Genomic DNA, 21,838 nt, shown 5'->3' with positions numbered 1-21,838 from the left:
GAAGGGCTGCGTGAGCACGAGAAGGGGGAGAGCCCGGTGCTCCCACACTCAGCTCCCATCAGACCTTATGGACCTGGGGAAAAAGGTGGTTTTTTTCTCCTGTTATAGCCCTATAAGCCATGCTACAGTGCTGGGATATAAGCGTGGGCTAAAACACCCCCTTCCCAGGGGCAAGCAAAGCCCCGTGCCCGACTGCAGGTGATGGTGCTGCACCTCGGGTGGTGCAGGGAAACCCCTGCGTCGCGCCGTGCACCACGCGATGCTCTCCCACCTCCATCCCTCCATCAGAGCAGCTCCCGCAGCACAAGGTGAGTTCATAATCCAGGGCACATTTTGGGGCTGAAGCTTTAGACTTCACAATTCACATCCCTCCTCCCACATCTCGCCTCGCTCCTTATCTTTGCAGCAGGATCGCAGCCTCTCCCCTGGTCCTGAGCTCTCAGCGTGGCCGGTGATGGCTAAATTACCCCTTCGTTAGCTGCTGGCCCCATGGCCTGGGACCTGAAACAGCCTGGCTGCTCACACCTCAGGCAGGACATACAGCCGGGCTGACAGGGGAGAAAAGCCCCTGTGATGGGTAATGTTCTGGAAAGAGATTGCAGCTTTATTCCTGGGAAGGAGAACAGGAGCATGTGTTATCGGGCAAGTCGGCACCGGCACCTCTGGCATCACCTGCCTCAGTCACCCAAAATCTCCCGTGAACGGTGGGGAATTGTGTCTCCTGCCCGTGCCCAGAGCAAATGCAGGCAGCACGGTGGCATTTGAGACATGCCACTGAATGTCAAGAAAACAGATAATCCTCTTATTATTATTTTTTTAATGTACAGTTACCAAATCATGAGCCCCAACACTTGCTAATTAGCCTCTAGAATGATGCGTTTGTTACAAAAATGGTTAATTCGCTCTGCGATGTGTCTCATACAAAAGAGCCAGCCTTTGAAGGCAAAGCTTTTATCCTTTTCAAACACATCCTCAAGTTATCAACTTCAACACAACATCAAGGCCTGCTTTTGTTGGAATAATTTAACACTAATAGTTCGCGAATGCTGCCACCGCTCCTTTTGCGGAGCTGTCACTGGCTGCAGCGAGACATTTGGTTCAAAGGCAGTGCCAGCACGGAGCCAACTTGGAGTTATTTTTTTAAAAAAACTTTTTTTCCACCCTTTCCGAAAGGCGGTTCGGAGCTCTGGCTGTCTGCTGTCTGGTTTGGCAGCACCGCTCTTGTCCATACCCGCGGCAGGGCCACGGCCGGTGGGTGATGCTGCAGCAGCCTCCCCGGAGCCGGGAGCCGGGCAGAGCTCCGGCATCGCAGCTGGCAGAGGGCTGGTGACTGGGTGCCTTGCTGGTCACGCCAGATCGCTGCTCTGGGTGGAGAAGTGGCAATTTAATGGACACGGGTAATGCAATGCTGTGTTGAAGGGCTGCGCATGCATTTGCTCAAGAAATCCCTGCAAGGAGGGTGAACCCTGTGACGGTCCTCACGGCAGCACCGAGCTGGAGGGGGCCGTCACCACAGCCAGCATCACCACCCACATCCCCTCCGTGGGACCACGGGACCGGCAGCACTGCCACGTCCCCCTCCCCGCCCCCAGAGCTCGGGGGGTCACCGCCCAGCAGACACCGACTGCCGCTTCCAGACCACTGGTGAGGGATGGGTGCGAGCCGGGCTCTCCCAGCTGGGGCACACAGGCAGCCTCCCGTCCCCTCCCGAGCTCCCCGCCGAGGCCGTACCTGGCTGGCAGGCAGCTGCCGGGTGCTGCCAGGTCCCCGGGAAGCGCGATGGCACGGCGCGGGTGCACGCAGACCCGCTCCAGCAGCACGGCGAGGCAGAAGCAAGGAGCAACCAGCATGACAAGCACAAGTCCTGGCTACAGTCATCTTCCAATTAACACCAGTTACAGCGGTGAAATGTCTCCACAGGCAAAGGAGCTGAACTAATGAGCCGCGCACCCAGATGCAGTAACTGAAGTGGCCGAAGGGGAAGAATCAATGTTGGTGCTCACTGATGCCTGCCTGCGGGCTTCCTGCGCATTCTGCATTTTAGCACGTCCCCAAGAGCCATGGCTCTGGTGACCACCCAGAGAAACCCTCCCGGCTCGGCAGGACCTCTCTTAGCGAGGCTTTAGCCAGCTCTCAGGCTCAGTTTACCTTTTATCGATGCTGGAAAGCTGGGACTCAAACCAATCAAGGCAAGGCAGGCTGTCCTCGGGCACACGAGTGCCTCCCCGTGCCGCTCCAGCTGCCATCGCTGCTGCCGCTCAGCGCCTCCTCGCCCTGCCGTGCCTCCCACAGCCATGTTACCTTACTCAAAATACGGTGACATCGGCCGGACCCTCTCCGTCTCGCAGCCTCGTCACCCCAGATCAGCACCGATGCATCGTCCCCAGCGCTGCCTCCACGTTGCCCCGTGCATTGACAGTGACAGCATTGCCCGGCCTTCCCTCGCCACGTCAAATAAAATATCCACCGGTGAGTGGCAGGTGTGGAGCCCAGCTGGGAGAGCGCATCAGCAAGGAAAATTGCCAAGATCAGGGAAAATAAAACTGGTATTTCAGAGTGCATCCCACCAGAGGGATGCTCTGCCGAGCAGCCCCGTCCACAGCAGGAGCAGGGACAGAGTCCGGCCGGGGAGGGGACGTGCCTGGATGCTGCAGGGCTGGGTTTGCCCCATTGCACCCCTCATGGCACGTACGTCTTGCTCTGTAAAACGCATACACACATTCATGCTTTCCAAAACACCGGCAGAACAATTTTCTGCCTTTCTAAGGAGCCTGACACCCCAAATTCATGACAGATGCAGCAGCAAACCTGCTGCAAGCGTGGGTGCAGAGGATCATGACAGTGCCGGGGCTCGCACCCCTTGGGGATGCCCTTGGCTTGGCAGGACCGGTGGCACCCGGGAGGGTCCCCACACCAGAGCCATCTCCGGCTCCCCACATCCCCAACACAACCCGCTCCGCCTGGGCAAGGACCTTTCCTCGCCTCCCAGCTGTGCCGAATTGCTCAAGCCGCATTGGGCCGGCTCCAAGGTGGAGCAAACCCCAGATTTCCCGACCTCGGATGCGGTCCCACGAGGGACCGGCCGCCCCCCGGCTTGCCCCCGTGCCCAGGGCGCTTCGCTGCGTCGCGTGTTGGTTTTGGCACCCGCAGCAGAACAACAGCACTCGCCCGGCTGAGTCAGAGCTATTCCTAGGTGAGCAGTTAAATAATTCAGTGACGTTTTATTTCAGAATTTAATTATTTTATCATTTATTTATTGGACTAAAGAGAGCTCTCTGGCATAGCAGGCTATAAATCCCTGTTTCCTCCAGCCTCCCCCTGCCTTTCCTCGCTCGGCTCTCACGTTCCCCGCTCCCGCGCTTCCGTGCATTATCAAAGGTGGTATAATCCCACGCGAACACATCTCCCCCACCTATTTCTCTGAATTATATCTCTTTTCCCTTTGTTTCCCCCTTTCCTTTTCCCTCAGCTGCTGAGCGACTGGGAAACAAAAAGGGCAGGAAAGACCCAGCATCCATGAAACCAAAAGGCGTCGGCGCCGAGGCTGCTGCCTGCAACGCCGAGCGTCCTTCTTGATGTACGATTTTGCCGCCGTGTGTGTGCGTCAACGGGAGCGAAGGCGCACAGATAGATTATTTTATTTCTCCTCAAGACTGTTCTCTAGTCTGAAAAAAAGAGCAAAACTTTAATCATCCACGCCCAGCCCCGATGTCAAAGCTGTTGGCTGCGCCCGTAAGACGACTCCTTGTTACCGGGCTCTAACATCGCTCAGGGTGCCACCACATTGTCTTCAGACAACGTTTGGTTTGTCTGCTTATAAATTATCACACCTACTTCAGCCTTTTCAGGTATAACCAGTAATTTAGCTTTTGGAAAGAAAAAAAAACCAAAAACAAAAACAAACCAAAAACCCCCAACTGTGGAAAGGGGAAAATCATCTCAAGCAAGAAATAACTAAAAAAATGTGCAAAACAGAATGAAAATGACACTTCAGCTTTAACATCACATCATTAGCAAGATATTTTATCATGCAATTCATCTGCCTACCTACCTGCTTCCCAAACCACAATGTTCCCCTCAGAGTTCTGTTCCTCTTTTGCAATGAACCATAAATTACATGCTGACAGCTTTAATTTGTGCAAAGTATGCCTGGTTGCTTCTGGCACAAGCAGCCGGCTGCTATAATAAGGTCAATATATATTCATTGTCGCATTGCTTGATGTGCCAGATAACACAAAAATGCAGAAATGTGGTAGTTTCTTTGGGGCTACAAAGTGGGAATGATAGAAAGCTAAGAACGCTGCATCTCATCAGGGCATCGCAAGCAGTTGGCTCATCATTTATGCATGGCATGAGCAATGTTATGATTTAACTAATCATCATCAGTTATTCATCCCATTGCTGTCAGGGGACCATGCAACACTTTCATTTCTTGCCAGTTCTGGATAATTTATGTTCCCCTATCATTTGAGGGTTGGTCGGTTTGTTTGTTTGCTTCCTTTTTTTTAATTTTTTTTGCCTTGTGGTTGACCATTAGCAGGTAAACTCCAACATTTCCTCTGCAGCGCGAGGCATCGATGTACGATGAAGCCTCCGAAACGCTGCCCATGGAGGAGGAGGAGATTTGCCCTCGCTGGGGGGACCCGAACCCCCCATGGCAGCCAGAGCGGCGTGGGGAGAAGCTGCCCACTCCGCATGCAAACCCACGGGAGACCTGCACTTTGCAGGGGTGCTGGTGGGTCGCATTGGTGCTTCGGGAAGCAACGCAAATCAGGCTGACGCTGTTTGGACACTGAGCAGCCCCTCCGCTCGCCGCCCGCTCCCAGCGAGGACGGTGATGGTGACAACAGCCCTGCGGAGCTGCTTTCGCAGCGAGCGTTGCTCCCAGCTATCCTCTCTCTGCTCCTGCCTGGTGCACCCTCCGATGCTCGGGCAGGGAGGTGCATCCCCTCGAAACCTCTGCAAACAGGGGAACCAGGCACCCCGCGACCCCCTCCCTGGCAGGGGGCAGCTGGGGGTGTTGTGCGGGTCCGAGAAACCCCTGCAGCCCACCCCACACTGCCCAACGGGGGTTTTGCTTTTTCTGATTCCATTTTCAGCAAATTAACCGAAAGGCAGGAGCTGAGGCACACGGTGCCCAGAGTGACGGAGACCCCGCAGGGGACAGAGGCAGGTCCAGAGCAGCCGGGATGGCTGCGGGTGCCCGCATTGGAGCTGGAGGGTGGCCGTGCAAGTGAAATAGCTGCTGAACACCAAATATTTCCAATGCATCACAATTACAGAAGCACCTGCACTAAACGGCTTTGCATGGTGCTGCTATGAACACTTATGGAGCTCGGTACCGCCCCAACACCCACAAACTCCTACCTGCAGAAATTATAAGGGTGGCCAGCGCCATGGCAGGGAAAGAGCATCGCTGCCCCATGGACCTCGGCACCAGGGAGGAAAACCCCTCGGACTATGCACGGCGATAAGCCCAAGCGCTGCTCCTGGTGGTAACGCAAGCAAATTTTGGGGTATGACCATCAAAGACATACGGGTTTCAGGGCATGGAGCTGCAGCAGCACCTCGCCATGGGCTTAGAGGGGCTTGAGCCTGGAAATCCACTGCCTCTTCTGGGGTCTGCCCTGGTGCCTAGGGCTGCTGCTGAGGTTTTAATTCAGCCCCGGTCTGTCAGGGAATGGGTTTGAACTCTCTATGGCGGAACAGGACAAGGCGTCCTCATCTGCGCTGGGGAGGGCTGGTTCCAGAGACGGCACCGTCCCCCCAGCACCGGGGGTACGGGGAGGCGGTGGCCCCCGAGGTGGGGTTTATCATCTGAGCATCTCAACGACAGCCCGACATCATTTTTTTTGTATGCGTAGCTACACATATAAACACAAACATTACCGCTACACTCACGGACATTTTCATAGAATACATATTAAAGGAAGGAGATTAGACGGCTTTTCCCCGAGATCATAAGTATTTAAAAAGCAATAAGGCTTAATGCCTGTTTTTCTTACTTTGTAAGGTGGTTGGGGATGATAAATGATAGGCAATTTCATGGCTGGAATTTCAATTTCCCAAAATATTAGTGCTGTTCTCCACTTCCAAGAGCTCCCTTTTGGCAGCCTCCTGCATTGCCTCCTTCTTCTCTGTTTCCAAATTAATGTTCGGGTCAGACATCCATTTCTTGGGCCTGGCAAAGGTCTTGGGAAGCTGGTCAGCAGCGCTTAGCCCCATCCGCATCCCATGGGAAGAGAGTTCGGAAAGCTGGAAATTTTTATTTTGGCATTTTTAAATAGAACGACTCTTCTCTTGTTTGGAAATATGTTTAGATGCAGCCAATGTAATTTTAAAAGAAATAAAAAAGCTCCAACATCGTGAAATGTTTTTATTTCAGAGAGATGAAAGGTGTCCATTTCAGCAAAGAAAAAGAAATTTCACCTGCGACTCATTTTTGATGGCTTTTTTGTTGAAGTGAAGAGAAGAAAACAAGATGTTTTTATACTGGTGCAAATGACTTATTGACCCCAAAGCAAGAAAAAACCAACCAACAAAAAGCCAGCAATCCTCCCAAAACAAGAAAACATTCAACCCAGGCGTCACATTGACAAGCACTTCTGTGAAACCTCAGCATGCATACACTGAAATTTCCAGAGTTTCTTATTATTTTTCCTACTTACCCATGCTACTTACTTTTCTCCTTCTACCCAGAGAGATGCAAAAGGGCTATGGGATGTGCCAGGCAGCTCTGCCACAGGAACACTAAATTAAGTGATTTTTATCAGCCATGCAGCTGATTTATCTTTCCATTAACGAGAGGACTCTCCCATCAGGGGCAATGAGAACGGCCCCAGGAGCCAGGATTTGGGTGGGGAAGGAAGGATGCTCTTGTGCTGCTGCCAGGTGTTAGGTACAGGGATCAGGGCATGGCTGGGGGATGCGACCGGCTTGTGCATGAGCAGGGAATGGATGAAGGAAGGAGAATGCAGGGATCTTCTCCAGCTAAGGACAGACAGCCCTGCTCATTGCCAGCAGGCTCTGCTAGCGCTAGCTTGTCCTTACCAGGCCCCTCTGGAAATATCCCCATTTCACCACGCAGAGATGAAGCCTGAAGTTTAGTGCTGCGCAGTGAAGGTGGCACCAGGGCCACTGTGCAGCCACGCGTCCTGGCCCTCAGCCACGCATCGCTGATGGGAAGACGGGGTGTGCTGGCTGCTCTGAAAGTAAAGCCCCGAAAACCTGGTGCCCAGCAAACCAAGCCCCAAGGCCAGTCCCCAGCACCAGCCCCAGACAGCTCAGGGACACCCCTCTCCCTGCCCTGGGCTGTGTGCAGGGGGGTTTCTCCAGGCTGGGGTCCCTGAGCCCCACCGCTGCCCCACGCAGACGGGGCCACGCTCGCCCCGGCGTTGCCTCCCTGGACCTTCTTCAGAAAGCTCCGGCTGTCAGACGAACCGGTCAGGTTTTTCAGAGGCAGAGATGTCCTGCGGTGAGCACGGCCGCCCCTCCGGCTGCCAGCACCGCGGCTCCTAAGGACCCCCGGCCCCAGTGATGTATTATTGAAATCCATTAAAGCGCGGCGGCTCTGACAGTGCTCTAAGGTAATATGTCACGGCACCACCGCTCTGATGATGTACTTACATAATATATCAAAGCCCCATCGCTCTGATTATGTTCTAATACAATATATCAAAACGCCATTGTTCTGATGATGCACTATTATAATACATCAAAGTACCAGGGGCCTGCTGATGTGCTATTACCGAACATCAAACTCTTGTCAATCTGGCGCTGTGCTCTCATGCAATGGCCGCTCAGAAAACGGTAATAAAATTAAGCTTATTTTTTAAAATTTATCTCTCTGTTCATCTGTGGAGGGATATTGATTTAGCACAGGTTGGGAACTGCATATATATCCCATAAGGTACGGGGCTGACTGATAAGGCTTCATATGTTTTAGGGCTTTTAAAATGCAAAGGGAGCTTGCTTTGTTTTTTGAGCTTGTGGGTCTCCGACGCCAGCCAGAAAGGAAAGAAAAAGCCCTCTTCTGCTTTGCAGCCGTGCACACACCTGAATTTTGCAGAGCACCCAGCGCAGCCTGTGGTTTCAGGAGGTGCTCGCCCTGCTGCTGCGGGTGCGGGAGAGCTGAAAGCCCATCAAGCTTTTAAAAACAAGAGATGTTGGGCCTTTTCCAGCAGCCTGAGTGCATTCTTGCTTCTCGATATTTTCCTGAAAAACACCATCTCCTGGGTGTCTCACAGCCTGCTGTGGGTTTTTTTTTACCCTTAGAGGCTAATAGCAATTTGCTGGGATGAATCCACCCCCATACCAGCGGATGGTGCGTCGGCACCAGGCAGCTCCCCTCTCTGTTCCCACCATGAGGACACACGCCACCCAAAATACACGAACAAAGGCTAAAGAGCAATGAAAAAACCAGAGGAAGAAAAGGAAGAGCTGCTTGTGATGTTCCCAGCCCCGGGGCAGGGCTCCACAGCCCTCTGCAGCAAAGCTGATTTATAGAGCCGGCAGCAGCCTGCAGGCGCTCAGCACCCAGGCGGGCAGCAGCGGAGCCCCCGGGCAGTTAACCCCGCACCAGCCCCCTGCCCCGTCCCATCCCCTCCGCAGTGGGGTAGACAACCCACCCCGTAAAGGGCTTTTCTCAGCACAGGGCTGAGAATCCATAAAGAGAAAGAGGAATAAGAAGTATGCATCACAAATATTTTTACGGCACATAAATAAACACAGATATTACTGTACGCCGATTGACACAGCAGCATTACCTTTGGCTCAGCATGTCAGCCCGGGCCAGAGGCTAGGAACGTGGACTTAGAGAAATTCAGCCCGGGGCTGGGATGCTGGCCCAGAGTGATGGGGATGGGCACGTGCAATGGTTTCTCCAGCAGCAGAGCAGCTCTGAGAGATCTCCTCACCCTTCCCCATCCCCAGGGCTGCAGTGGGTCGCTGGTGGGGTGAAGACCTCAGCCCTGGTGGGGCCAGCACCAAGACCCGGTGCCGCCGGAGCACGCAGGGACATCCCGGCTCAGCCCTCCTGGGCGAAGGGCTGTGCCTTGGGGAAGCTTTTACCACCCTCACTGTTTAATTTGGCTCCAGAACAAACCCAAGGGTGGTTAATGACATCTGCGTGCTTTCCAGCTCCCTCCCTGTAATTAGGGCTGCCTGGAGGCGCTATTCTAACGAGGGCCGGAGGAATTTCCCTGGGTGCTGAGCAAGGAGACCTGGCAGAGAGTTTTTGCCTTGGCTCAGGGAATCCTCTACAAACCTCCTTTGGGGAAAAAAAATAATATAAAAGCTATTTGTTATGGCATTGGAGCTTGGCTTTGAGCGAGGCTGCAGTTGAGGAGCACCTGCCCTGCTTGCAGGGCTGGAGGAGTGGTGTTTAATGGGGTAAGAGTGGTTTGGAGGTGCCGAGAACAGGCAGGGAGCTGCAGAGGCAGGTGGGGACGGGAGGTGTTTGCTGGGGGAGGAGAGGAGACCGATAAGAGCCGTGAGACAGCCTGGGGTCATCCTAGCTGGCTCTCCAGTGCTCTTCCAACACTTCCATCTGCAGAGATAAAAGTGCTGAGAAGAGACTGAAACTCTTCGCGCAGCAGCACAGGCGGGAGCGGAGGCGTGGGGGAGGCTGCCCGCCAAGGCTGAGCTGACAGGGGCATCTCCAGCAGAAGAGAAAAAGCTGTTTTCTTCCCATGACCCTTTCCTTTAACCCCTGGGCTGCCGCATTTGAGTTTTCACGTGAAGTTTCTCCCTCTCTCTAGGTTATCGGCCCTTCCTGCGCGTCCCGGGAACGGCAGCGATGTCTTTGCCCCTCCTGCCCCTGCACACCCCAGCTGCTCCTTGGCCACCATTCCACATGCCTACCTTTCCAGTCTGACCAGTCCCCCATGTCCACGCTGAGGGGTACAGCATGCATAGGGGTGGTCTGATTCTATAGAAAAAGCTCTGGTCCTCTCCCGCTCCCCCATAGGCACCAACTGCCCATCAGCGCTCGCTGACGATGACGGACTCAGCCAAGAGGGATCCAGAACCCCCATCCCCAGCAGGCCATGCTGGCATTTATTTCTGTGACTATACAGATGAGAAAATGTCATTAAAAGACAAAAAAACAGAGTTTAGCCCTCCTCAAGCAGACAATACCCGGAGCCGGGAACCACGGCGGTGATGCTGAGCAGCAGGGCTCAGCCTGGGGACCCTCTTCATGAGAAGGGCTGTGGGTGCAGAGCTGCCCTGGGGATGGTCCAGCACGGCAGGGACCTGCCCAGTTTGGAGAAAACACTGGTGGAAGTGAGACCAGAAGGAGGTGTGACCCAGCCAGCTGCTCCAACAGGCCCTGAGGAGGTGCTGAAATGGGAAAATAGCACCTATTATCCCCAAAACTGCTCAGGGTCAGGGGGCTGCGCATGTAGCAGCAGGGAAAAAGGAGGAGGCAGCTTTTCCTTTGCAACCAAACGACCAAGTCCCCTCTGCTTCGAGCATGGGGGGGGCGGGCAGAAGGGGCTGAAGCAGGGCTGGAACCGAGAGCAAGGCTGGGGCCAAGCAGCAGCAACCAGTGCTGTGAGGCTGGGGAGGAGAGCGGAGGAAACCACCCACGGCGCCTGTGCGAATGAGGAGATTTTCCAATCTCTCTAAACCCGATATTAAAAGGAGCCCGCAGGAATGCTGGATGCCTGCCATCCCGCTTCGCACCTTTTGCAAACCAAAACAGCCAGCCGAGCAGCTGGCACCGGAGGGGGGAATTTTGGGAGCCTGCGCCTTCGTTAGGAGCCATGTCGACCTGCAGGAACGTCCCACACGGCTTGTCCAGGGTCCCTGCTCCTGTTTCTGTGGGGAAGCCTCCACCTTTAATCTTCCAGTCCTCCCAGTGCCACCAGTTGGAGTAGCAAAGCTGCAGTTTCCCAGTTTATTCCCCAGGGCGGCAGCACCCACAGGTATTAATGCCACAGCCGCTGCCCCTGGCGCAGGGCCTGCAACCCAGCTTGCAGCCCCAGACCCACCTCTCAGCCCCAGACCCACCTCTGCGTGGCTGGACCCAGGGCAGGATTTGGCCCTACGCCGTGGCCTGCGGCTCTCCTGCCTGGCTTGTGGCATCGCAGGTGGCTCAGAGTGGTTGCCATCCCTTGGTGTCTCCGGTGGCCATGCGCAGCATCCTATGCATGACTCTGCCTCTCCGGGTGCCCTTTCCTCAAGAGCAGCGGGTCCTCGGTGCCCAGACTGACCGGCATTTCCGAGCACGGCTCTGGGTTGTGCAGGAGAAGGAGCGCTGGCACGGCTGGGAGAGCAAACAAAAAAAATGCGAGATAAGATGCACACGTTTTAACCTGTCCATTGCAGCGAGAGACCAGATAATGCGATAAGCTGGAGTTGCTCAAGAGTGAGTTTAAGGCTTTTTGATTAAGGAAAAGAAAAATATTCATTAATGATGTGTCACTTGCAGAGCATCCCTGCAGCCGCCGCATGGGGCGAGCCGGTGCGGTGCCCATCCCCAGCAGCCCCCTCGGAGGGACCCGTGGCCCCAGCCCCACACCGTGGCCGGCAGCAGTGGGATGCCGTGCCCACCCGGGCCCCCATCGGGGAAAGCAGGCAGGATCCGACCTGTGCCAGCACGTCGAGGGCTCCCCGTCCAAATCACCTACCTCCAGAAGAGCCATCCGAAGGCTGGAAGCTACTGAAACGCCTTGGCTTCAAACGCCTGCGTAACACGCCGTGCCACTCCAAGAGCTAATTACTTCTAATAAGAAATGAGTGCATTTACAAAAGGACACCTGCAAAGCCCAGCCTGCCGCAGCCGAGCCAGCCCGAGGAGCTCTGTAGGTCCGATGCTTGGCGCATGGTGAAATGCTGCTCTGACCCCGGCGCTGTGGGTGCTGCAGGGACGGACAGAGGCGTTTGTCCTCTCAGGTGCTCGGGGGACAGACAGACACGGCACCTCTTGCCCTGCCACCGTCACTCCAGCCATGCTTTGCACCAGGGCCCTGCATAGCAGGGGGAAGAGGGGCAATCCAAGCCCCTCACTGTCCTGCGGAGATGCTCGGGATGCCGCCGTGAGCAGCGGTGCAGAGCCAGCATCCCCACGATGCCGAACCACCCGGCCAGCCACCAGCACGGCAGTGCCAGCGCCCGTGCCCCCTCCCCAGCAATGCGCACCCCTGCCCCGCAGCAGAGGGCATCGTCTTCAGGCTGGGTTTACTTGGCTTAAGAAAATACTGATTTTCAAAACAGCTCTTTCTGGTGCGGCTGGGCTGAGGGGGCTCTTCTGCAGCCGAGGGCAAGGAGCCAAGCGAGCATCACCGCTTCCCTCCCGCAGCCCCTCCACTGTTTATTTTAGTGTATCTTTGGGAAAACGGCCATTGGTGGCAGGCAGAGATGTTTAATCAGCTTCATGTTTACTTTCGGAGCCACTGTACAAACAACACACTGTGGGTAAATTAAACAAACACCAGTTATAAAGTCTACATAATCAGCTTAAACTCAAAGGATAATTACAAGAGTCAAAATCTACAGTATCATAAAGATAGGCAGTCAAGGACTGGCTCCAGCACATGACAGAAATATAAGTTAGCTTTGAAAGATAACCTTGTGAGCTACAATTAACTCGCAGGCTTTGACAGTTACCGAAACCCTAAATGAAAATAGCCCAAGGAAAACAAATACAAGGTTTGGCACTCCTGAAGAAATTTAAACCTAAACATACAAATTAAAAGCACCTCGAGAGGCAGGGTGGGATTTAATAACATAATGTCTCCCATTCACTTGAAAGTAATTGATGCACAATAAAAAACCCTTTCTGTCAGCACAGGCAGTGGGAAAACCCGCCGAGTGGCTGTGGAAATCGAACCCTTTTCATGTAGAGGTTGGTTTTTTTTTTTTTTGTTTAAAAGCAATGACCTGACAGCAGAAAGCCTGCAGGGAAATGGCTTATTTGGAGAGATTGTTAACAAAAAGTGTCCGAGCCAGCCTGGCCCGTGCACAGCGCCCGCTGCAGCGAGCAGCAAATGCAGCGCTCATCGCTCCCCGCAAACACAAATAATGACCTTAATGAGCCTGGAAAAACTCGGAGGATGCTGGTAGCCCCAAGGAAAGCTGGCTTAGTGCAGGCAGGAGGGTTACTGAGGAGGGTAGTGGGGGGACCTGGCGGCAGCTCCTTGGGGAGGGGTGCAGGCAGATCCCCCCCTCACCCATATGGGGGATGCCATGCCCGGGCGGGCAGCCGGCACACGTGGGACAGCCCTACAATCCTGCAGCAGCGAGATTTTTAATTATTAAATTAAAGGATTACGAGCTATCAGACAAGTTCAAAATTCACGGGATAAATGTGAAAAGGTTTTGGCAGCGCTTTCACCAGTTCCCCTCCCCATTTCCCAGATGGTTCAGGCTCAAAATACAAATACATCCGCAAAACGGGGAAATTTCCCAACCCTGGCTTTCCTTGCACCCCTTGGATGCCAGCCCAGGCACGACCGTGGGTTGTGACCGTCTGCCACCCCTCTGATGGCCAAGGTGGAAGGAACCTGCTCCTTCTCCATCCCACTCCCAGCGGACAACTCCCCTCATCCCAGAAATCATCACCACTGGGGCTAATTGGGATGCTGGCTGGCAGTCTCGGCAGGGAGAGAAAAGAAAACAACCTGACACGTTACAACTTCCAACAAAGCTTCAGGGAGCAGCAGGTTTTCCTCAGAGACGGGAAAACAAATGCCTTTTAAAATAAAAGCCGATAAACTGACGAACTTAGTGCTGCTTCTCGCTTATAAATCACAGCGCTGCACTAGCTAATGGCTCTGGCAATGGGAGTTCAAAGGAAAGAAGTAACCTAATTATAAAGTTTGTTAGATTTATTGTCAGTTAATAACCGCGTTTTCAAAGATGCTATGAGTAAGATCAGTGGGTTTCTCATGCTTTACGCATTTTTCTCTTCCCAACAACTATTCTAGGTCAAATTTATTGCGCTGCGCTTCTTTTTCCATCACGGGGAGCGAGGACACTTGCAGGCAAGCCTTGCGCTGCTGTGATTAGCGTAATGAGGGCAGGTGAATATATCATCCTTCCTTGTGGCTTTTTTGGCTCAGATCGTGAGCGAGAAAAGGTGTCAAGAGCTGCTGGCAATTTTTGCAAATATTAATGTAATGAAACAACTCGAAGATGCTGAATTATTAAAGGTTCTCTTGCGTTTCTGATATTTTATTCCTTTTATTAAATGTGTAAGTAAGTGAAGTATCAGGGAGCTGGGCTGCTTTCCTTCTCCCATGCCTTTCCCAAAAGCGGCGGAAGGGAGGGAAAGGCAAATCCAGCCCGGTGCAGCCGTTCTGGCTGGGGTCGGATGCTCAGCCAGCAGAAGGGACAGGCCTGAGTTTTGGATTGATGAGCCCGTCGTCCCACAGCAAAGCAGGAGCATCTCCCAGGGATGGAGGTGATGGAGGGACACCGGGCTGTCTTTTCCCATAGCATTAACAAAAATATTCTGCATTAAGCACTCCAAAATAGGAGTAATATTCTAAGCTTAATTATCATTTAAATATAATAGGAATCTGATGTTTCTACCAAGCCAGCGTGTGCCAATCAGCCAGCAGTAAGCACCGCGTTTTCTAAACAAATCGTTATTAACTTTAATATATTGCAGGCATGTAGCAAGCTGGATCCAATTTTAAGTGAAAATTAATGGCAAATTCTTGTAACCACATTAAGAGCCATCTTAGTTCATTTGAAATCAGTTAAACATGAAAACAATATGAAAGCCATCTTGTGTGCCTGGAATATAAATATTTGTCCTTATCCTTGCCAGAGCAGCAAGAAAAATTAAGAGATGTTGGCATGTAAGCTTTATATAAACACACTCACAAAAGGCCGACATTTGATGGATTAAACTATTTGTCAATTTTTCCATTTCCTTCGTCAAAAAGTAATTAAACACTAAGCAGATGTCAGAATCTAATTGGTTCGAGAGAATATTGCACAATAGGATTTATGGCAATTGTGAAGTTGTATTTACATGTCTGTAAACAGGCAGCCGTTTGCCAGAAGACGCTGGTCACAGAGCTCTTGCCTCTTTTGAGTTTAAAAAAGCCTGATTTTGAAAAGCCCTTTTTCAGATTCGCCGGCTCCACACCCGCCGACCAGCCCAGGAAACCGGGGAGGTGGCACGGGCTCGGCTCCCCGCCGGGCTGGGATGCGCTCGGCCTCCCGCTCACACTGCGGGTGCGTCGGCCGCATCCTGCTGCGACGCCTCGGCTGCCCCAGGCTGGGGGAGCGGAGACGGGCAGGGACGGGGACCGTGGTCCTGCCTGCCACCCCCGCCGCGGCCCGGGCACCTCACAAGGAAATGAAAGTATTTCCTTTCGTTTGAATCCTTTTTCTCCCTTTTCCTCCATGGAAGAATGGGAGAAGGGAAAACAAATAGGAGAAAAACTTCTCCTCGAGGCCACCTTTGTGTTTGTTTTTTTCTTTTCCTGCTTTTTAAACTGAAGGGAAACCCAAGTACAAAAGAAGGAAAGATCCATATTGGAACATAATTTTTGAAATTTATGGTCAAAACTGTATTTTTCTTTGTGTTTTCTGCCCCGGTTACCTGGCTGCCTCAGAGCAGAGCACCCAGCAGCCCCGTGGTCCCCATCCCCCGGGGGGTACCCGTGCCGGGGAGGGAGCCTGGGGGTGCGAGGGGGCTGCGCCGGCTCCTGAACACCAATCCCCGTTACAGTAGTCATCCCTACCAGAGACCTCACACTGAAACTGAGGAGTACGGGTCCATTTAGGCAGTCACGTGCATGGTGTCGGTGACCTGGCACGGAGGAGCAGCAAGCCCTCGGCTTCTCCCACCAGCCCTGGCTTCGCAATTAGCCACCGGCACTGCTGATGAGGACCGGTACCTGAAACACCCTCAGCTGCGGGATTGGCAGAGCCTCACGAACTCAGATATCTCATTCCAGGGCAAAGATGCCTTCCTGGAAGAGGATGCGCCCCGGATGACCTGCGCTACGTGCTGGGGTTTATCTTCTCACCTCCTCGTCGCCCAGGAAGGCGGCGGTGCCGGTGCCAGCAGAGCCTTTCCTCCAGCGCTGGCACGGCTTGCACTGTCTCTGGCTCTTCGGATGACGGGGAGCTCTTGGATCCTCCGGACATCTGCCTTGGTGGATTAGGGACATGGGGAGCCTGGGACATCCCCCCGGGCGAGCAGCGAGGCAGCACATCTGTCACCGCTGATTATTTTTTCTGTTTTTCTTGAGAAAAACTGTGATGACTTTCTTGTTTTCGTTGGAAAGATGCTGGTCGAAATGCCAGGGGTTTATTCCCTAGAAAATTTCAGCAGGTTATGACCGATAAAGCATCCGTGGATGATGCTGGTGTGGGAGGCTCCTCTGCACCGCTCCACCAGTGACTGGGGGTTATGGCCTTTCTTGCCGTCACCGACCTGTGGGATTTCTGGGCAGGAGTGGGGGGCACAAGCATGAGCTGCTGCTGCCGCTGACCGAAGCAGGACCCGCTCAGGCTGCGATGGGCTGCGAGCACAAAGACGAAGCAAGACGGTCGCCCACCCGCACGACAGCCCCTGGCCACCCAGCTTGGGGCGAGGGCAGAGCCGGCTGTGGGATCACACCAGTGTCACCCTCTCCGACAGCATCGGGAGGACTGCCGTAACCCGAAACGCCCCAGAGGTGGCTGACGGGCGATCTGCAGGGATATATTTCATGGAGATTAATTAGCCGACAAGGTGCCAGGGCCAGGGGAGGCAAAGAAGATGCTTCGCATCCTGCACAGTCAGCAGGAAATGTCACCCTCTCCTGGTGCCCATCACCGCGGCATTGGGCCACCTGCCAGCTTTGACAGCGTTACGCCTATACATGTTCTGCAGCGATGTCAAGGAAAGGACAGCCCTCGTTCCAGCAGGCGGAGGGAACATCCCCCGTTACCAAAGCCGCCCTGCACGCTCTGAGAGGCTGGGCCCGCCGGGAGCCTCCTGCAGCCCCCAGCACTGGGGCGAGCGGCTGTGGGCAGCGGGGAGAAGGTTTGCTGCAGCTTCCCGGGGAGATTAGAAGAGCAAAGCGAAAGATCTTCTTGCCCACCAGCTCTTGCTGGGAGTTAATGCCCAGATTAAATCCCGGCTGCTCCTGCCCAGGGGAGCCACTTTCTGTAAACCTTCCCAGCACTGATGCTTGGGAATACAATTACAAAGACACTCTGCAATAACTTGGGGTGATGAATCAGTTTTAAGAAGGATTTTTGTTCATACCTGGCTCTGAGTACATGGGACCTGGTGCTGCTGCTGCTTAATGCGGCGGTACCAAAGCCACAGCTTTTATTTGAAGCAGGGAAGCTCACCCCGGAGCTGTTATTTCCCTTGCCATTCACCTACCTTATTTAACAAGAGAAATTAAACAGTTGCATGAGCTTTTGATCAAACCAAACCTCCACCGAAGTCACACGGTGACCTGGCTAATATTTGCATGGTAGATCGATGCCCCGTTCGTCTCACGGGCGCAGCAGCAGATGCAGGGCCGCGGGCGGGAGCTGCCGTGGACTCGGGCTGTTTGCTCCTGGTTCCGCTCCCGGCCAGCCTCCACCACCAAACCCTCCTGTTCGCCCAGCGAGAAAAAAAAAATGCAACGCCAATAAGGCATCACTCGTGCCAAGCTCGGAGCGGGAGAGGAGGGCTGCTGCACCGGCTGCGGGCTGCGCATCCTCCCTGCGAAGCCTGGAGCCCGCGGGCTGAGCTCGGCCCCTTCCAGCAGCTTCCTCCCGGCTCGCGTCGAGGCAGTGTTTTCTAAAAATGCATATTATAATTTACAATAAAGACATGGGAACAGTGACATTTACTGCAGACCTTGTGCTCATTAAAACAGTCTCATTGCCTCATTAATTCCATTTTTCAGAAATTATGTTCATTTTTATGCACTGTATTAGCTCCTCATGCATTTCACATGCTGCTATTCCACATTTAAGGAATATGTCTCGGAGAGGTTTCCAAATCAGCAATCCCAGCACCCTAGAAGCGAAATAATTACTTTTTCCATTGCTAGTTCCTGTTAACCCACTCAAGATAAATAAAATTAATGCGACTACATTTGTCATGTGAATTTAATTATTCCAAACAGCATTAGCCTGGGCTATAATTGTAGAGCAAATGTGCTTCATGATATCAAGGCTCACCGAGTGGAATTTAGTAGCGGATGTTTTTACGTTTCCAAAAGCTCCGGGGAGGCAGAGCCCCGATGGTACGGAGGGAAGGGCTGCCCCAGCCCCGCGCACGGGCCCCGGGCACCACCGTGGCCAAAGGGGACCCGCGCTGCAGCAAGCCGACGACGGGAGGCTTGCAGAAAAGGACAGCAAATGCATGCGCTTAATTCGGCGTGCAGGCAGGCTCCTCTTGCCCCGAAGGCGATTGCCCTGCCACGCGGGCTGTCCCCAGGAGCCCACCCGCGACGGCCGCCGAGGCACCGCACTTGGCTCGGCCAAGGGCAAAGCGCCTCCACTGCTGAGTTCCCAGGAACCGCTCCAGCCATCGCAAAACCAGCAGGAAGGCAAAGCCTCCAGATTCCAGGCATCTCCCCGACTCCTTTATTTCTTTCCTGCAGCTGAACCTTTAAGGACAACCTTCCCTCTCCGCTAGCTGAGGCTGCAGGTGTCCCAGGCACCAGCACGCTCTCGGCCGTTGGTACCTGCAGGAACATCTCACACTGCCCTTCTCCCCATCTCATCTCCTCCAGGTTTTTTTACCCTGCCCAGCACCAGAGCCCTCTTTCCTGCACCTTCCAGGAAGAGGCAGCCTGCACTTCACCACCAAAACCACTGTGTGTGTATATATATATTTGTGTATATATATATATATATATATTTTGTCCCTTGCCTATGCCTCACAGCTACTTTCCTTCTTTGGAATTAATTATTTAATCCCCCAGCTGTATTATTTAGCTCTCCAAAGCATCCTGGGCTGGCGATTGCATGAAAAATGCTATGCAGACGAAACCAGTAATGCAGCGCATCCATCCCCAGCTGGGAAGGGGTCCCGGGGGGAGAGGGCACCGCAGGGCTGGGACCTGCTGCCCCATGAGCTAATCTGGCTCGGCATATATATTTAACAAGGCTTTCTATAAGGAAACAAGCCTGGGATGAAGATGGGCTGTGGCATCCCCTCTTTAGCTTGCACGGTGGGTGCATACGGTGGGCTATACAATATTAATGAAGGAACGGTTTATTGGATTTCGTTCCCAGGGCTTCTTGAAGTGGCACTGGGCCACAGACAGCGGGTTATAAATAGGCGTGTGTCATTTAGAAGGTCACGCAGCGAACCTTGAGAAGTGCCAGAAACTTAACAAGAAACAGGGAAATGCAAATGAAATCAGAAGGAAAGAGGCGCTCCCAGGCACGGCCCCTGTCCCGGCGGCAGCGAGGTGCCGCTCAGGAGCAATGCTGGGTCTGCCGGAAGGCACCGCCGAAACACGGAGCTGCTCCTCCAGAAGACGAGCTGCCTTTTAATCGAAAACTTAATATCATCTGCTGCTTCAGCACGCGGCTGCTCTGGTGGATTCCCGCACTTTTTCTTGTGGCATTACAGGTCAGGGGATCCGACAGTGCCGGTGTGAGCGGCGGCACCGCCGGCAGCCGTCTCGCACGCCCGCCTTCACTCCCCGAGAGCTGGCCAAGGGGTGGCCGTGCTTGCTGCAACTCACGGGGCCACCACAACTTCTAAGGAAGAAAACGTGAACTTTAATAAAAGCTGACTGCTCTACCCTAAATAAAAAACATTCCCTGCCTTGAAGAAAAAACATTTTTTTTTTTTTATTATTTCAAAGTACCCTGTTCAGCAGCAGAGCATACAAATACTCATAGCTACGCAAATAGCAACTCTTTATTTGCTTTGTTTGCTCAGCTAATATTGACTTTCCAGCCTAACACTGCTGCTATTGAGTTTGGCTATTCACAATAATGTTTGACTAGCATTAGAACAGCGCAGCGATAACAACATGTGCAACCGAAAAAGCAATCCATCACCCCTCCGTGGGATAGTGCCATTATGACGGGGGGGGAAAAACCCGTCTGCTTATTCAGTCAAGTACAACTGTTGAATATAATGCTGGCAATGACACTCCTGGCTAGTTCAAACAACCCAAGGTTACAGCGTTATTGTGTACTCGCGCAGAGCAAACACTACGGAAAGGCTCCATTTCTGCTTGTCACCTTGGGTGGGACGCGAAGGGGTTTGTTTCGGGCCAGGGTCGGTGAACGCTGCCCCGTGCCAAGGCACCCTCCTGCCTCCTGGCATCGTGCCTGCCGTGGGAGAGCGGCACCGCGCCACGGACGGACGGAGGGACGGATGGAGGAGACCCCTCTGAGGTGGGAAGGAGGGCGAGAGCAGCGGTGGAAGGGGCAAGGATGGCTGCCTGGGGATTTTGGCTTATACAGAGCATCAGCACAGCATCCTGCAAGGGGGAGGAGCGGTACCGGCACCCCGCGCTGCCGCTCGCCCACCCGGAGTGGGCCGGCACCCGTGGCGTGGGTGCAGCGGGTACCCGCTGCCCTGTGCCTGCCGGGCGCTCCCCTTCCCAGCAGCCGCGTTCAGCACGCTCCTCGCTCAGGGCTTGCTTTGCAGACATATTTTGTTTCCCTTCCAGATTGCAGAGCCAGACTGATTGCCTTGTTTACCTCCCACGTGTGTCCACTAGTTTATATAAAATAGACATGTGTGCGTATCGGATGTACACAGAGGCAGGGAGCAGCCCCCATCTAGCAGGCGTTCTTCAGCCGGCTCCCTTCCCAGTAAAGCCCAAACTGGTACAGCTGGGTGGGCAGAGGGGACCCGCGGCAGCCCATGCTGGGGGCTAGCACTGCTCAGGGGGAAGCAGAGGGGAGAGACCCTCATCTTCCTCATCCTCTGGCCACAAACAAAAGGCACGAAGGCGTGGAGAGCAAGCACTTGAGAACTGACCATGTGAATAAACAGAAAAAGGCAAACATGCTTTCTGCCGCAAATAACTCCAAAAGAAGGAAACAAAGAGGTAATTATCATTGCTCAGCTGCTCCCGGGGCAGGGCACGGCCTGCCTGTTTGCTTTGGCTGAATCACCACCACCAAGAGGCACCCAGGCACCTCTGCGCAGGGGTTTACGCACGGAGGGGAGCTCGCCCCCCGCAGAGGACCAGAGCAAGGGCTCCAAGGGGGTTGTATACGCCGCAGAGGCATCACCTGCCTTGGCCGCGAGTGCTGCCCGCAGTGCAGGCAAGGCAGGCAGACCTCTGGCACGGTGCTCCCCGCCTGCTCTGCTTTACCTTATGGCAAATCCCTGCTGGGTCTGCCAAGCTGAGTCAATCCAGAAACGAAACTGTTGCAGCGCCGTCCTCTCCGTCGGCGCAGGGTTCAAGAGAGGCTCCTGCCCTGCGAAGGGCTGGGCTGCCAGGAGGGGTTTTTGGGTGGTCCCTTGGGGTCCCTCCACCACAGGAGCCCGTCACTGTGGCCCCAGCATCCTCTCGCTTGCGTATCTGCTGGAGCTGGGTGGGCTGGGCCATGTGCAAAGGCAAGAGGCTGCGCTGAGCTGAGCTCAGCCGTGGGAGGGGAGGTCGTTCCTGCACCCAAGCCCCTTGGATGCTGCAGGAGGAGTAAAGGCGTTTGCACGCTCCTTTGCTCCGATATTGCATTTTGCACTTCAGCCCCCTGGGCAGCCACACGTGCCACGTCTGTTTTCACAAACGTCCCAGCCAGCTTTTATCACCCCCCAGGGCCGCACAGCTCGGGGGAGCTCGGGAGAAAGGGCCAAATCCTGGCCCCTTACCTGACGCGTGTCTCCCAGCACCCGGGTCCAGCCCCGCTCCAGGACGAGGCAGCGCAGTCGAGCAGAGACGTTTTTTCCACGACC

General features: G+C 54.0%; 1 long non-coding RNA gene across 1 annotated transcript; it reads right to left on the bottom strand.

Moving 5' to 3' along the window:
- Nucleotides 1-10,164: 10,164 nt before the first annotated feature.
- LOC148050330 (uncharacterized) lies at nt 10,165-21,407 on the bottom strand. The gene is made up of 3 exons (XR_015701200.1): nt 21,255-21,407; nt 11,014-11,269; nt 10,165-10,341 (listed from the first exon to the last, which is right to left on the bottom strand). It is a non-coding gene; the product is annotated as an uncharacterized LOC148050330 (long non-coding RNA).
- Nucleotides 21,408-21,838: the final 431 nt, after the last annotated feature.

This window comes from Nipponia nippon, unplaced genomic scaffold, assembly GCF_047370975.1.
Source record: "Nipponia nippon isolate SJK-2023a ecotype South Korea unplaced genomic scaffold, ASM4737097v1 scaffold_9, whole genome shotgun sequence".
NCBI classification, from domain to species: Eukaryota; Metazoa; Chordata; class Aves; order Pelecaniformes; family Threskiornithidae; genus Nipponia; species Nipponia nippon.
The sequence above is the reverse complement of the archived record's forward strand: the minus strand, read 5'-3'. Positions and strand labels throughout refer to the sequence as shown.